Source organism: Neofelis nebulosa, chromosome 7 (genome assembly GCF_028018385.1).
Source record: "Neofelis nebulosa isolate mNeoNeb1 chromosome 7, mNeoNeb1.pri, whole genome shotgun sequence".
NCBI classification, from domain to species: Eukaryota; Metazoa; Chordata; class Mammalia; order Carnivora; family Felidae; genus Neofelis; species Neofelis nebulosa.
The window spans coordinates 1,421,905-1,437,654 of NC_080788.1; the positions used below are offsets into that span (position 1 = coordinate 1,421,905).

The window sequence follows — 15,750 nt, forward strand, 5'->3', positions numbered from 1 at the left end:
CCGGTTTGGGGCTATGAACACGCTTATCCGTGGTTTTGGTGAATGCACGCGTGCATTTCTGGCAGTAAAGCTGCTGGTCCCCAGGTGAGCTCCCATGCTGCCGTGGCGGGTGACGCGGCCCCGAGGCTCCCCTCCGCAGTGCGCGTGGGGCTCCAGCTGCTCTACATGCTACTCGCAGGCATGTTCCGTCTTAGCCCTTCTGCTGGGTATGCGCTGGTGTCTCGTGCATTTAATTTGCGTCTTCCTGATGATGAAGGAGATTTGCACCCTTTCATGTGTGTGTTGGCCCTTTGGATGTCCTGATCTGCGAAGTGCCTGTTCACGGCTCTGCCCATTTTCCATTAGGCTGGTTGTCTTTTCCTTAGCAATTTGTAGAAATTCTCTAGACGTTCTGAAAATGAGTTATTTGTCGGATACACATTACAGACACTGTTTTCCATTCTGTGAGCTGCACTTTCATTCTCTCGTTGGTACCTGATCAATAGGGGTTCTTTATTTTGATATAGAAATGTATCAGTTTCTTCATTATGATTGGCAGTTTGAGTCCTGTTGGAGACGCTTCGTACAGACTCCAAGGTCACGGAGATGCTCTGTTTTCTTCTTGAAGCTTTACTGTTTTACTTTTCTTGGTTGGAGCTGCATGTCTTCTGGAGTTGACATTACACTGGTGTCAGGTGGGGGTTATCCCATGTGGGTATCCATTGATCAGCACCGCTAATTAGAAAGATCATCCTGGGGACACCTGGGTGGCTCAGCTGATTAAGCGTCCGACTCTTGATCTCAGCTCAAGTCCTGATCTCATAGTTCGTGACAATCCCTGTATCGGGCTCTGTGCTGACAGTGTGGAGCCTGCTTGGGATTCTCTCTCTCTCTCTCTCTCTCTCTCTGTCTCTCTCAAACGAATAAACGTTAAAAATGTTTTTTTTAATTAAAAAAAAATAAAGACCATCCCTCCCGCTTTAACACAAGTCTATTGAACGTATATATGGCTTCCTGGACTTTCTATCTGGCCCTGTCTGCTCCTCTGTGCTTGTGTGAGCACAACATCAACATAGTTTTCTCCACCCCAGAGAGACGAAGACGTCCCTCGCTGTGAAGTAAGTGAATCACAGCCGAAGGGGCAGAGGCCGCAGCACATTTCTTGCCCATGAAATCGTATCAGGGAGGATGCCAGAGAGAGAATTTATCCAGCTTCTTTAATGTTCATCCTGCCATTCGCAAATGTCACCGAGCTCCCGCTCGAGTCATTAAAGAAAAGTGACGAAACACTGTCCGAGCACATCGCAGAAGGCAATTAATATTTTGACGTCTGGACCCCAAAAGAAGTCTCTGATGAGGGCCTGGACCATGTCAGCGCAATGATACCACAGCAGGCTTAAGAACGCTTCTCACTTTTACAGTAAATTCTAGTTCAGACGTAAACCTGAGGTTTGCACACAGATCGACTGGATTGCATTTCGCCTGAGTGCTCTGAGCAAGTGAATTGAGAAAATAGCATGTATGTAATCTTGTAGGGAAATGTTCATTTTCCTCACGAGGACAAATGTATGCGCAATGTGCTATCGTAAGGCATTTTAATCTGTTGCTATTTAGATTCCTCCCCCCAAGTACCAGCAAGAGTCAACTTACGTCACGCCATTGAATGCACTTTTAAAAAAGCACATCTCCCAGTGCTCTCTCTAGATTTCGGGCTTTCCGAAAGTCCCACCGGCCAAGTCACTGGGATTTGGCCGTTCCTGGGTTTGGATTCAATCTGGACTAGTCCTCGTAACAGAAAGGAGAGGGAGGAGGTGCACCCGACTTTAGACAGAAGCGATGTTATGAGGAAACAACACCAGCGTCCGAAAACAGGAACCGAAGGAACACGGGCGTTTCGGGCCGGACCAGGTACCGCACCCCACCCCCTGCACACACTGCTTCTTTGCGGTCTCAAATCTGACCCCAACTCAGCCATTTTGGAAGATTGCTGAAAGATTCATTAAGTCCTGGACAGAATATCATTGTTGGAGTTCAGCAGTGCACGTGTGGTTAGTTGCAGATACAGTTTCCTTTCCTTTGCAAGGAAAACACTTAATAAATGAGGCCAAATCAGTAACTGAGTTGTCACCCCGTGAAGAGAAGAAATGTACACGGAAAGTTCACGCGGGCTGCTCAGAGGCACGTTCCACGGTGTGATGATTCTTGTATAATTTCCGAAGTCCTGGCCAGGAAGGCTTTCCCGGCTCATTTTCTCCGGGACCAATGCTGTTCGACTTGGATGTCTCCGCCAGCCTACGTTAGCATTTTATTACTAAGTAGTTTTATTATTAAAGCACGGTTTTACCACTAGCGATGGGTATGTGACCTATTTCTTCCTGTTCTTTGCTCTATTTATTTATTCCTTTATTTATTCAACTGACATTTGTTAAGCAACTTGAATGTGCAGGGCACTGGCTTGGGGCTGAAGTATCGTCCCCAGAGCAACAATGTCTCGAACATAGTAGATGCTTAATGAATACTTGTTGAATGAACGAGGGGGGAAACGAATGCACGCAGTCTGAGATCGGGTGTCTCGGAACGTCCATTCCAATGAACGTACAGGTAACAAGGAAGTAAGCAAATAAGGGAAACAATTTCGAACAGCAAGAGGTTTCCTGAAGGAAGCTTTTCCCCTCAGAGGGGAGCAGAGGTATTGCCTGAGTTAGGGCAGCGGGAAGACCTGGAGAATGTGGTGTGTGGACGGCCCAGGATGAGCGCCCCTGGCAGAAGAAGCTGGCAGTGCAAAGGTCCTGCGGTGGGAATGAAGTCTGGGCAGAAGGCTAGTGTGGCTTGAATGTGGTGAGCGCGGTGGGAGGGACATCCGTGAAGTGGCAGGGGCCGTTAGACACGGTAAACAGGTTAGGTTTTATTTTCGGTACGATGTGAAGCCTGGGGACGGTGGCAAGCAGAGGGATACGACGTAATCCATGACCCGAGTTACGTGCTTACGAGATCACCCTGGCTGCAACGCAGAGAAGGGGCTGAAGGGAAGGAGGGGTGGGAGCCAGGAGACCGTTCAGTAAGAGTGGGAGAGCAGGGAACAAAGAAGTGGCCAGGTTTTCCAGAAGCTCTAAAGAGGCTCCCGGGGACCCGGCGTTAGCGTCAGCAGCCCTATCGCGAGGGGGTCCTGACGTGGGGACGCTGTCACCAGGAGGCAGGAAAGCACGTGAGGGCCGGGGCCACCACGGTGAAGGCCTTCCCTGGGGTGTGCTGACCCAGGGCAGACGGGTGGGCAGCTGTCGGGACCCTCACTCGGCCCTACGTCCACTGAGCACCCGCTGGGCCTTAACTCTGGTGACCGGGGAATAATAATAAGCACGACTCCCACCCATCAAGTCGGCGACCTACGACTTCCTGCTACCAATGGGACACGGGCAGAGACACAGGCCCTGGACTTGCTCTCTGTCCGTGGACAACCAGACGCGAAAGCCCTGTTTCCAGGCATTATTCACGAGGCACCCAGGACCGTGAGGTGGGGGAGAAGGTGGGCCCAGGCCTCTGCCTAGAAGAACGTTCTGGGCTGCAGGGGAGCAGCCCCGCCCCCCAGCCCCGCCTCTCCTAACAGAAGCGTCAGAAACTGCCCCCTCGAGGTCGAGGTCGCGGAGACCTCCGTCCTGCGGGCCTTTCTCTGCTTCCTTCCGCCAGTCCCGCCAGTCCCGCCAGTCCCGTGTAACCGCTGCACAGCAGGACGCGTTCCCCACCCCCTTCAAACCCTTTCCTCTCTGGGCCTCCCTCCTCCTTACCGGCCTCCCCTTCTCTGCTTCCTCCCCTGCCTCTCCCTTCCGAGCCCTCCTCCTTGCGTCCACGGTTCCTGGGATTGGACACCGTCCGGATACGGATGAGCCCGGTTCACATCCCAACGCCGATCCCTTCTCTGAGCTCCAGCCTAGATGGCCATCGCCGTGGGTACGTGACAGGCACACTTCGTGCACCTGGAGGGGGCGGGCTCGCTCACCCCTCGCCACTGTCCTCCCCCCCTCACCCGCACTGACTCGGGCGCAAACACACACTCGGCTCACGCCCCTCCTGCACACCCACGGTCCACACCGCCTGGCCGTGGATTAGCTCAGGGTCCGACCCGCTGCTTGTCCTCCAACCCGACTCCATTCTCCGTAAGAGCCAAAGGCTCCCACCAACTGGATGAGATCCGGTCGTGTCCCCTTCCCTGGCTCCTTGGACTAAAGCCGCAAGGTCTCTGGCCTCCCCCCCGGCCTCGCTCCCCTCTCACCGAGCCCCGGCTGCCTTTCTGTCCCAAGCACGGCACGCCTGTTCCCGCTCCGGACTTCAGCACGTCCCGGCAGGAAGGATCGTGTCACTGGCCCGGACCCCCCGCCCACCTCATGCCCTCACCCGAATCCCCCCGCCCTTCGTGCTAGAAAGCGTCCAGGCACTTGTGTCACCTCGCTGTGCGATGTCATTATTTTTTATACTGTGTCCAAATCCCTGTAAGTGCTGTGTCAGCCCGCAGACCAGGGCCGAGCCCAGAGGCCTTTGGTGAGTATTTGTGGAAAGAACGGAGGGTTTCCTGATATTTGTATTAAAGGTGAAAAAGAGCTCACGTGCTGTGTAAAGGAGACGCTTCCTGCGACAGAAAACACGTTATTGATGTGGGTCTGGAGTGCCCACTGAACTCGCGAACGCCTGTCGATAAACTCCTGTGACGCAGCTGGGACGTTCTCCATTTGTAACGAGAAGCAGCCTAGGCGGGTCTGCAGAAACGCTACGTGTCGTGATGGCAATAAGCCTGTGCGTAAGCAAAGACACGGGCCACGAGATGCGTTCACGGAGCTGTTTGGGTCCCCTCGCGTCTGCAAGGCTAAGAGTCAGAAGGTGCCTCGGGAGCCCACGATGGTACGAGATTTGTTTTTGGGGTCCCCGGGGAGAGCGCCCGGGTCAGCAGCCTGGAGGAGGGACGAAGGGGGACAGTGCGGCGGCAGCAGGGGCCTCGGCCCCTCCCCGGGGGCCCCTGGAGCCGGTGTCCGCCCCCCTCAGGGTTACACAGAGGGAGATGTGGGATTGGAACCCAGACATCCCGGAAGCAGCGCTCGTGGTCGTGTCTGCTCCGCTGTGCCACCTCCCGAAGCCTCTCAGATCTGCAGGCACAGGCTCCTCCCCCGCTCACTCGATTCCTGGAAGGCGTCTTGCCCTGCGATGACACCGGGCTGACCCTGCAGTCACGCTGTCACTCACCTAACCCGCGACGAGCCAGCTGTGCCCTAGACAGGGCTCTGGGCGCTGAGAGCACAGAACACACAACTCCCCGCCCTGAGCACAATTCTACGAGGAGACCCACGGGCACAGCGGAGTCACAGGCACGGGCACAGCGGAGTCAGAGGCTGCGTGGCATGGGACAGGGGCCGAGGACGTCTGTCCCCACGGGTACTCACTCATCTTTAAGAAGTAGGTGTTATTCTAACCAGTCTGCAGACGCAGGAACAGAGGCCACGGGAGACCAGGAAGTGCATCTAGAGAGTCACAGGCAGCACGGTTGAACTTGGCTTTCATTCCAGGTTAAATGCACCTGTGACTCTGGAGCCCGAGCTCTTCACCGCGACGCCCCTGGGCCGTTGTTAGAGGAGGAAACGGCCTCGTTGATCCTCTGGGACGCGGGTGGGCGCGAGGGTGGGGAACAGGGTCTGAGGCTGGCGGGGGGACCCCTGGGGTCACCTCCTGAGGCCGCCTGGCCACAGCCCCGTCCGGGAAGGGGACCCCGCATCCCATTCTGAGCGAGAAGGCCACGCAGGACTGAATCAGTGAGAGGTCCTCTCTGGCACCTGTCCTGCTCTCGTCCGGACAAATGTGCTCTTGTAGAGGCAATTAAGAAAGCAAGGGGTTTGTCAGCGCCACACCCTCCCTCCTGGCCTTCACCACGAACCGTAGCGCTTAGAGTTCATCAATCACACCCACAGCTGTTCCTGTGGTGCCCTCGACTCTGCAGAGGGTGTGCAGGGGTGTGAACCCAGAGGCCCCCCCCCCCCTGCCCCGCCGTGCGTGTGTACACGTGTGAACAGAAGCAGGAAGAAGGTCGTGTTCGCAAGTATCCGCACCGGGCTCTCAGCTCCCAGCAGCCCTCCCTTACCCGGTGGGGGCGGGGGACGTGCCTTGTTCCCTCTGCAGGTGCTGTCACTGGGCTGCGGGGAGGTGGGGTCTGCAGGCAGAGCGGACACAGCTCGTGGGGACCGGGGCTGGGATACGAACCCAAACCCACATCCCTGGAGCCCTCCCTCATCTTCTGGGTCCTACTTGACGCGGTAACTCGGTCCCTAAAGATTCCATCCGTGTCCTTCCCGAATCCCCAGATCCGAATTCTTGTCCTGGGCTCTGTCCACACCAAGGGGACTGTGACAGCTCATCACACGTTCAAATCAGAGTCTGTGAGCTCAGAGGCCCTTCTCCAGCATGTCCCCAAACAGGAGGCAGTGAGACAACGGTTAGAACTTGAAGAAATTCGCCCCTACAGTGCAGGTTAATTTGTCGTGACGTGACTGCTCCTGGAGACAAGATGTTATCGTGTGGCCCCGTGAGCTGGAACCAGGCTGTGTTTGGAAGAAAATCGATGAGATGATCTCTCTGCAGCACGGTCACTGCTTGTCCTCGACAGCGGCTTGAAGGGGACTCGGAAATTGCCTCCGTGTATCATGTCCAACCGGGCTAAATTCTTCCCGCATTTCCGCGACGGATGCGCACGGCGAGCCCACACAAAGGCCCCCGAGTGAACCGCCACATGTCCCCAATTAACGTGGCTTTAATTCCGAGACAAATAGGATCTCCGTGAATTTCCACGCGTTTGACTTGGCCGGGACGGCGGGTGTGTGGAACTCGCGGGCTTTGGGCTGGAGGGTGGCAGTCGTTCCTGCGTGCTGGTTGCGAGGGGGCCCGAGCTGCACGTGCCGGCGTCTGCACCGCGAGGAACAGGGGCCGTGGCACCAGGCGCCCGCTCTGGACCCGCTGCGGCGTCCCTGGAGCCCGCGCTGCCCATTCTCCACCTCGGCCGCGTCCAAACTCAGCAGAACGACGTCCCCTCGCTCTCACAAGACGGCGCCGGATGCAGGGATGCTTACTCGTCCTCGTGAGACCAACCATAGGAATGTTGCAGAAGGACCTGGAATGATCCACCAGGAACAGGACTCCTTCAGCTTTGATGTTCTTCTCAGGTCCGAGATTCTGGGCGCATCTGGCATCCGGTGGACGGGCGAGCAGGAAGAAATGGACCCGTTACCGGCGTAAATGTGGAAATACCTGTCCTTGTTTGTCCGTCACTCACGTGCGGCCTCCCCACCAGGCCAGGCACTGGAGATGCCGAGGTGAAACGTCGGGAACATCCCTGCCCTCCGGGAGCTCTGAGTCCAGTGCAAGGGCACTGGGGTGCCTGCAGGGGGGCGTCTGGCCATCGGCTCTGTTCCTACATTACCTGCTGGGACACAAATGTCCTGAAAGGTAAGATCAGGTCCCACTACCGGATCTGTCCCCAAACCCGGACGGGACCTGGCACCTGGAAGCCGTTCCCGCAGCATCAGTTGGAGGGATTAACGGGATGGAGGCAAGGTATGAGTAAGGAGCTTTTCAGAAGGTTCTGGGTTTCAGAGGAAAAGGCCATGGCTGGAAGGGAGCTCGAGGGCAGACACGTCCGTCGGAATCAGTGAGTGATATCCGAGACTGTCGCCTCGTGCCACACCGGGGCACACGGCTCAGGGGCTGGAGCAGACGTGCGCCCGGTTCCTGAGGGCGACAGACATGAGCGAGCAGACAGTGTCCTGTGGCAGGTGCTGGTGGGAGGGTCAGAGCACGGGGCCCAGGGCACTCACAGGGCGTCATAGTCAGGATCCTGTTCTTTCAGGAGGAACAGGACGGAGAGACCGGGGAATCCGAGGCACGTCCTCTGGTGGCACAGCGTCTGTGTGGGGGCAGGCTGTGAGGACAGCATGCGGGTACCAGGAGAGGGCCTGTGTTGGGCCACTGAGTTTGAGTGTTGTTCACTAGGTGATGGGAGCCCCTGAAGGTTACTGAGCGAGAGCATCCCCAGCCGAGCACTCTGGCGGGTGCAGCTGGGTCCTGTGGGCAACACGGCCCACGTTCAAGCTCATCCACAGTCATCGGGCCAAAGAGCCGCGTGCTTGGAAGAAACCTCGGGTCACACACACCATTCGGGGAGGGCATCTCGTGTTGCCCGTGTGGCAGCCTCCTGCCTGAGGGACGTCGGGCTGGTTGCAGGGACAGAGGCCACGTCCCCGGCCACCCGGAATGCTGGGAAGCTCTCTCTTACGTCGAGTCAGACTCCGGGGACGGCGGGTTTTGGTTCCTGCGATGGTTGGCTTAATGTGTCACCTGGACTGGGCCTGGGGGTCCAGACATTCGGTCAGGCGTGACGCTGGGTGTGTCCGGGGGGGTGTTTTGGGCAGTCAGAATTTGAATCGGCAGCCCCAGGGCCCCAGTCTTCTTGCCTGACTGGCTGGAGTCGGGACTCTGGGGCCCTGCCTTCAGACTCCAGCAGAAACATGGGTTCCCCTCGGGTCTTGGGCCCGGCAGCGTCCCCCCCCAGGACTGCCAGGTCCCCAGCTTGCCAGCTGCACACCCTGGGACGGCTTCGCCGCCCTAATCCCACGAGCTGATCCCGTAGGGGAGGTGTCTTTGTGTTAGAAACACGGGCGTGAATGTCTCTCTCCCGTCGGTTCTGCTTCTCCGAAGAGCCTGACCCACCCGGTTTCCCCCGCAGACCTGCCCGTCGGTGCCCTTCACAAAACGGGGTGTCGGAAGTGGCTGACGTGGCTCAGGTGCTGTGACCCCGCAGAGGGTACAAGTCCCTCCTCCCTTATTCTGAACTGCACCTCTTTACTGAGGTCACAGTGCGACCGACCCCCCGATCCCCACGGTCTCTGAGGAAGCTCAGAGGGGGCAGGAGTTGGTTCCAGGTCACACAGCAACGGAAATGACACGGATGGAACTCTGAGCATCTGTTGCGCGAGCGACACGTGCTGGACGTCAAGCCTGGGCATCCACAGGACTCCACACCTGCTCTGGCCCGTACTGACATCTCACTCACCAGGTCCTTTGGTAAGTCGCCCCACCGGTCCCAGCAGGAGCCCCGCGGGGTGGACGACGGCCCTTCTCCCACCCCAGCCACCTTCCCGCAACCCAGCGAGGGTCGGCAATGACCTTGTGCTAACGGCATTCTGCAGGCCGGACGACCACAGGTGCACGTGAGTCAGCGTCAGACGATGTCGGGACTGTCCGCTCCCAGACGGCACGCTGTGCACCCTCGCGCCGCGGGGCCTCCCCGACCCGACCCTGCACCCACCCACTCACTGCAGGGACAGCCCCGCCTCTCCGTGCTTCTCCCACACCTGCGCTGTGCACCTGTCACGCGGCAGACCCGGCTTTAGGGCTTCACGTGTTTTTATACGGTGACAATGAGCAGGTCAGGCTTGGGCCAGCTTTTATAATTTTGTCATTAGCAACTTCGTCATTCAGAACGAGCACACGGGCAGCAACCACAAACAGCGAGGGCTGCTAGTACTGGTCCCCCCGAGGTCCCCCTGCCCCTCGGGGAGGCCGAGACCCAGCTTCCTAACCACTGGCGGAAACCGCGTTCGTAACTGATGACCGGAAAATCTCAACTTCTATTCTATCCTTGACAATGGAAACGGTGCTCCATCTTGGCAGTTTTCTATAGGCCCTCCTGCCATCGGCTCATCCCGACGCAGACCACCGGGACTGGCGGTGCGGACCCTCCCCCGGCCCCCGTCTCCTAAGCACACAGCGCTCGCGGGGAGAACGCCGTGCGGGGCTCAGGCCGGTGTCAGAGCCCGTGCAGGCAGATGAACTAACAGAAGACGGGACTGTCCTCCGCTCCCATCCGGTCACTCTGTTTTACGCAAGGAAAGAACAGAGGACATGCCCAGATACAGAGGTGATACCGTAGAGATGCTCGGGGCTGGGGTCTGCCCTCAGCCGTGACCTTGCAAAGCCAGTCTCCTCCTCTGGACCTCGGTTTCTCCGCTAAAAACAGACAAGAGCAACCATAACCCGCCCGTGACGAGTTGCCGTGAGAATCAGGGAGCCCCCTCTGACCCTCGGTCCCACACCGCCTTCACAGGGTTCCTGCAGATATTTTAAGGCGGCCAGGAATTCTACGTGACATCACAGATATCCCTAAGGAGACTCGGAGGTCTCCTGTGAGCCTCCTACGCTCTGGTCATCAGGCTCGGGGAGGGAAACACCATTATTTTACAACGTCCCCAAAGAACAGAGCTCCCAAAATGTGTAATTCTGCAGACCTCACCCAACGATGCCCTCAGGTCTGTCCCCGGACTGAGGGGTCTCGTGCGCGCGCCCAGGCAGGGCGTAGGTGAACGTCCACGCGACTTCTTTGTGCTCACGGGGTCTGGTCTCCAAGTCCCAACAGGGCAGATGTACAGAGCCGGTCCCCAGGTGCCAGGAGGAGTAAAGGCAGAAGCCAGAGCGCCAGCAGGGGACCCCCGTCCACGGGGTGGTAGCTGACGTCCTAACACACAGAAAACCGATTTGTAACCCGCGGAGGTAAAGCCTGCTGCCCGCATTTGTGAACGAATGTCGAATTGTACACGAACCTCTTCATCACACAAGGGATACCGCGATACCCTCCCCTTCTGGGAGGTGAGCGGGACCCGCTCAGGGCACCCGCAGACTCGCCCCACCGCGGGTCCGCGGCTGCACATCCCCCAGGACCGTTTCTCTTGCTTTCACGTAACTACAGGCAGAATCGACAGACGCGCAAACGGTACCTTGTATCGGTCACTGGCGTCTGCACGGACGCTTCCTTCCACAGCTCGGCGTCGCTCGGTGAAACGACCTGCATCCGTCGCATCCCTTCCGAGCTTTCTGTTCTGAGCAGGACCGCGTGAACGTCTGTGCCCACGAGGGCGCACGGCCCTTCGGAAGCGGCTGTACTATTTCACAGTCCCGCGATTTCCGGTTTAGTACCCACACTTTGTGTTTCCCAACCCTTCCGGTATCTCCTTGTTTGAAGTTATATCTCTTTTGTTATGAGAGACCCGGGCATCTCTTCTCGCGTGTTTTCTCTTATTTCCTGTGCGTATTATATGATCATTCTTCTATTGGGTTATTTGTGGGGTTTCTTCCTCAATTATTTTTAGGAATACTGATTTTTGTTTTGTAATATCTGCTGCAGATGTCTTCTCCCAGGTTGCAGACATTATCCCATTTTCCCCTTAATATTGTATTTTTTTTTATTTTACCCCTTAATATTTTAGTGTGTTTTTCCTAAGAATAAGGATATCCCTTTATGTAACCAAAATATTGACATTAAATTCAAAACATTTTGCACTAAGGATGTAATTTCACCTCATCTACCAGCCACGTTCCAATTATTTTCTTGTCCCAATATTGTTCTTTAAAAAAAAAAAAGAATTGGGGCGCCTGGGTGGCGCAGTCGGTTAAGCGTCCGACTTCAGCCAGGTCACGATCTCGCGGTCCGTGAGTTCGAGCCCCGCGTCAGGCTCTGGGCCGATGGCTCGGAGCCTGGAGCCTGTTTCCGATTCTGTGTCTCCCTCTCTCTCTGCCCCTCCCCCGTTCATGCTCTGTCTCTCTCTGTCCCAAAAATAAATTTAAAAAAAAAAGTTGAAAAAAAAAAAAAAAAAAAAAGAATTAATTAATTTTGAGAGAGAGAGAGAATGAGCAGGGGAGGGGCAGAGAGAGAGGATCTTTTTTTTTTAAATATGAAATTTATTTTCAAATTGGTTTCCATACAACACCCAGGGCTCATCCCAACAGGTGCCTTCCTCCATGCCCATCCCCCAGCCTCCCTTCCCTCCCACCCCCGTCAACCCTCAGTTTGCTCTGTTTTTAAGAGTGTCTTATCTTAAGCAGGCTCCAGGCTCAGAGTCGAGCCTGATGCAGGGCTTGACCCCAGGTGAGGTCCCAAATGACATCATGACCTGAGCTGAAATCAAGTGTCAGACGCTCAACCGACTCAGCCACCCAGGCACCCCCGGTATTGCTCTGAAGGGCATTCTTTCCCTCCAGTGCGTGGGGCTCAAGGCTTCACAAACACCGGGCTCCACGGGCCCCAAACACACCAGGCTCGGCCACTCACCATCGACACAATCCGAAGGCAGAGAGACGAGTGGGGGTGAGACAGGAAAGAGGTTTATTTCCGGGAGGCCGGCACCCGGAAGACGGCAGACTAGCGTCTCAAAGACCGTGTCCAAAACGCAGAACCACCTCTAGGTTTATCTGAGGAGACGTGGGGAAAGGTGGGGGGCCCGTGCAGGTGGGCGGGGAAGGTCAGGTGGGTTCCTGTCCTGGGGTCCATCTCGGGGTCCTGCTGGCTCGGGGCGGCCCGCATTGCTCGAGGGGTCGTTTCTGTCCCCGTCACGGGGTGCCCTGCCCTCGGGGTCTCCCACCTGAGCCCAGAGACCCGCTGGAGTGCTGGACGGTGTGAGGTCAGGGTGGGGCCGCCGATGCCCACTTTCAGCACAGCCCTGGTTCCCGGCGTCCGTCACCCCGGACCCGTTCCTTCCACAGCCTTCCTTCATCCACTGACAATCCTGAGACGTGGGGCCCGATATTCCATAGCGCGTTCCTCTGGTTGGTTTGGTCTGGGGCTTGCTCATGCCTGGATTCAAGTTTTGCATGACCCTCCGTTTCTCCTGGGGCCTCACGCCTGGAGGCCCAAGATGTCCTTCTGATGCTCTGGTGACAGCCATTCTGACGCTGGACCAGGGGGTGATCAACACGGTCACCGTTACTCTGACGCTCACACGTCTTGTACCCTGGCCAGATAGCTCTCCACCCGAAGGGACAGCCCTCTCCTCCCTTCCCGCGTCCGTTTCTCCGCTCACTTGTTGCCTATCCCCGCCCTCTCTCTTCCCCCATCCACCTACCGAATGGATTCAGGGGTTCCCATGGCATTGCTGACTCATAATCCACCGCCGACCGTATCAGTCTCCCGTGGCTGCTGTAACAAACGACCGCATCTGTTCTCTTACGGTTCCGCAGGTCGGAAGTCCCTGGTCGGTTCTCCGAGCCCCAGTGAAGGTGGTGGTGGGGCCACAGGCCACCTGGAGGCCCCCGGGGGACGGCCCTTCCTTACCCTTTCTGGCTTCCAGAGCCCAGTTCCTCACATTCGCCCACTTCTGTCCCCGTCCTCCACCTTCAGAGCCAGCAGGGCGGCACCCGGCTCTGGTCCATAGATGGCCTACTTCTTCTCCGTGTTCAGATCTCTCTGCCCTTTAATCACATCTGCCAATCCCTTCCACCATACAAAGTGACGCTCATAGGCAGTAGGGCTTAGGAACCCCGTGTCTGTGGAGGCCATCATTCAGCGGTCCCACTTCTCTTGTGCTCAAAGTTTGGTGCTCACCTTATTCCAGCTTTGGCCAGTGGGGTCCCCTGCAAGCCTGTTCCTTCCTCCTAGTGACCAGCCACCATCATGTCACTCATTTATTCATTGGAACTTTCTGGCACAAGGTATCTCAGAACCATGTTGCCCATTCTCTTCTTGCCCTTGAGCCAAGCACCGTCCAAGAGACCTACTTCCATCTAGTGGGAATGACACTTGGGGACCATACTCCTGGGTCCTGTCCGCGGACAGACCTTGGAAATATGTACCTATTTACACGGGGTATTAATCTCTTTCTTTCCCTGTTCTGCATCTCCCTACTTCCACGGCAAGAACTGGGTCCCCGCAAAGTCCCCACGGTGTTCACTCGCTCTGTGCTGCAACAGACGTGTGGTTTCAGACCCCCCACAGCCAGCGTGCCGAGACGATCCTGGTGGAGTCCAGGCTTACTGTCCCTTTGCTTGTCTGGACCGAGGGTCCACAGCCACAGCCACGGCATTGACTTCAACGTTGACCTGCGTTGGTTCTGTCTCCCCCCCTCAGTGTGTTTATTCGTTTGAAATAGACTCATTGTTTTCATTTTCCCATTTGGTTTTAGGTTGCCTTTTCTTCCCGGCTCATTGATCCTTCGGATGAAATTTGCCAGGTTATCTTTCCAACAGTTGCTGCTTCCCTGGGAAGGATGTGGGTGCACAGTGTCCCCCGAGATCCTGAATATTCAAATCTGTCCTCTTATACACCTTGACAGCGGGACCGGGTCTAAAACTTGTGGCTCCTTCTACTTTTCCTTGAGTTTCCTGAAAATATGGCTCCACGCTTACCTTTCTTGTACGTTTCCCCTTGAGAAGTGTCTTGCCTGCCTGGTTTGTTACCCTGTGAATAATCCGATCTTGCTGATTGGAGACCCCGAGGATTATTTTTCTTGGTCTTTAAATCCTAATGGTTTTAATCATGGTCTTGGACCATTATTAATATTATTATTATTTATTTAATAATAATTAAGTTATTTTAATTTAATACTATTTTTTAATATTAATACCAATTAAATACTAAATTTAATACTAAGTAAATACTAATTTGATACTATTATTTAATAGTGGTCTTGGACTTGACCACTCCGGGTAAAATTTCCAGAGCACGCAGTAGTGCCTTTCAGTGCACAGGTGTGAGTTTTCTCTCACATCCGCAAAGTTTTCTTGGGTTAAGGTCTTGAATATTAATGCTGTTCAGCTGTGTTTCTTCTTCTGGGACTCGTACTGACTTCCATTTCAATAACTTGCTCTCTGCTCTGTTTTTACTTCCTTCTTTAACTCAATTTCATTCTCTTGGCTACTTTTGTGCCTTGTCTTCAAGGCCCCTTATTAAAATTTAATTTGGCTCTTTTTCCCTTGGGCATGTTATGATTTATTTATCTTTTATTTTGAGGTGGTTTTGCCTTTTTATGCCATTTCTTTCCTGCATTCGCATTGCTTCTGTGTCTTCCTCTGGCTTACATTTCTGTTCTTAATCTTCGAGTTTCTTTCTTTTTCTTTTTTTTTTTTTTTTTTTGAGACAGAGAGAGAAAGAGAAGAGACAGAGCATGAGTGGGAGAGGGGCAGAGAGAAAGAGAGAGAGAGAATCCTAAGCAGGCTCCACACCCAGCACAGAGTCTGACCCAGGGCTTGAACCCAAGACCCTCAGATCACAACCTGAGCCAAAATCAGGAGTCAGACGCTTAAATGACCGAGCCACCCAGGTGCCCCTAAACTTCTATTTCTATGTGTTTTTCAGTGACTCCAAATGCTAGTTCGAGGATATTTGATTTGGTCTAAAGTGCATCACCTTACAGTCATACTTGGCCTCACGGTCTTGTGCGAAAAGAATGGTCACAGGCTAAAATGTTATGATTCACATTTTAAATTTTCTTTTCAAGGCAGTTTGGTATAGAGTTGGCTGGCTTTCTTCTATAGGAGAAATTCTATAGAGGAGTTCTATGGGTCGGATTCCCAGGCAAATGCGCGGTAGCCCCTGATGCTGACGGGGGAGGTTGGTGGGGTTGAGGTGGGTTGTTCTTTCCCTCCTAAGGGGTCTCTGAATTCTGCCTCTGACTTCCTCCCTCCCTTTGATGCCAGGCCCCCGGGGACATCGCTCCTTCTCGGTGGAGTTTAAACTCAGAACCGCGTTCCATGCTTCGTGTTAGGGCCAGCCTTTCCCTTCCGGAGATGACATCCTCTGCTCACTTCCCATCCCGGTCTCCTCGGCCCTCCCGCCCCCGCTGTCCCCACTCTCAGATCTGCGGTGGCCGTGGGGACTCTGGCGACTCCGTATTTGTCGCTGTCCTTACGGGAGACCTGATGTTCGTGGCATTCTCTCTTTCTTGGAAATGCCGACAGCACGCGTCAGGAGCTGCTTTT

General features: G+C 55.3%; 1 long non-coding RNA gene across 1 annotated transcript in view; it reads right to left on the reverse strand.

The window, feature by feature from the left end:
• Positions 1 to 12,768: 12,768 nt before the first annotated feature.
• LOC131515905 (uncharacterized) overlaps positions 12,769 to 15,750 on the reverse strand; it is a 141,258-nt gene continuing 138,276 nt past the window's right edge. The window contains exon 5 of the long non-coding RNA XR_009263735.1: positions 12,769 to 14,885. This is a non-coding gene — a long non-coding RNA (uncharacterized LOC131515905). The remainder of the gene's footprint in view (positions 14,886 to 15,750) is intronic.